A 1076-nucleotide genomic window follows, 5' to 3' on the forward strand; every position below is an offset into this window, starting at 1 on the left:
TCTGGTGGGTGTGGTGCACTGGTGACCGATGGCAGAAGCGGCGGCCTCGGACCCCAGCCAGGGCTCGAGGGACCTCTCACCGACCTCTGGCCCTCTTGGCCTCTCCTCCCAGCCCCACGAACAGCTTGCCCCGCAGAGCAGAGCGGAGAGGCCATACGAGATGCAGAATGCTTCCACTCTGTGCAGGGGTGGCCTCGTCCCTTGTGTGTCTTTACAAAACCCTGTGAATGATACGTAACCATGTGGCTTTATTTTGCTGGTTAGGAGATCAACAGGAATGGGTGTGAGTTGCCAGGAGTTGCGTTGCTGGCTGCTGAAGAAATGAACAGTCCTCACTCTTGGACTCCTGGCTCCATACCCTCCAGTTACACCAGTTGCTCGTGGAGCATCTGAACAGTGGGGTGGGTCACGGCCCTGCCTTTGTGTTTTCGTCCCCAGCCCCCCAGCCCTTGGCAGCCACCAGTCTGCTTTCTGTCTTGGTGGCTTTACCTCTTTGGAACAGTCCCTGTAAATGGAATCACAGAGCCTGTGACCTGCCGTCTGGCTTCTCTGCCTTCGCGTATCGTCTGCAAGGCTCACCCATGAGCGCGTGTCAGCATGTGATTCGTCTGTGTGACTGAGCGATACTCCATCCTGTGGATGAACCACATCATGTCCATCCGGTCAGCTGATGGGCATTTGCGTTGTTCCCACATTTTGGCTGTTGGGAACGGTGCTCATAGAAACTCACGTACAAGATTTGAACACCTGTCTTCAATTTTTGGGGGTACATACTTGGGACCAGGTCTGCCGGCTCTTATGGGAATTCTGGGTGACCTGTTTTCCCCAGCAGCTGCCCTGTTTCTCGTTCCCACCGGCAACACACGAGGGCTCTCCACCTCCTCGCCAATGTGTATTTTCCTTTATTTATTTTTATTATGGCCATCCTAAGGAGTGTGAAGTGTTCTCTCATTGTGGTTCTGACTCGCATCTTCCTAATGACCATGGATGCCGAGCATCTTTTCACGTGCCTATGGGCCACTTGCGTATCTTTGGAGAAATGTCTGTTCGAGTCTTTAGCCCATTTTTCAAGTGGG

The sequence above is a fragment of the Mirounga leonina genome, unplaced genomic scaffold, assembly GCF_011800145.1.
Source record: "Mirounga leonina isolate KUSES-001 unplaced genomic scaffold, KU_Mleo_1.0 Mir_488, whole genome shotgun sequence".
Taxonomy (NCBI): Eukaryota; Metazoa; Chordata; class Mammalia; order Carnivora; family Phocidae; genus Mirounga; species Mirounga leonina.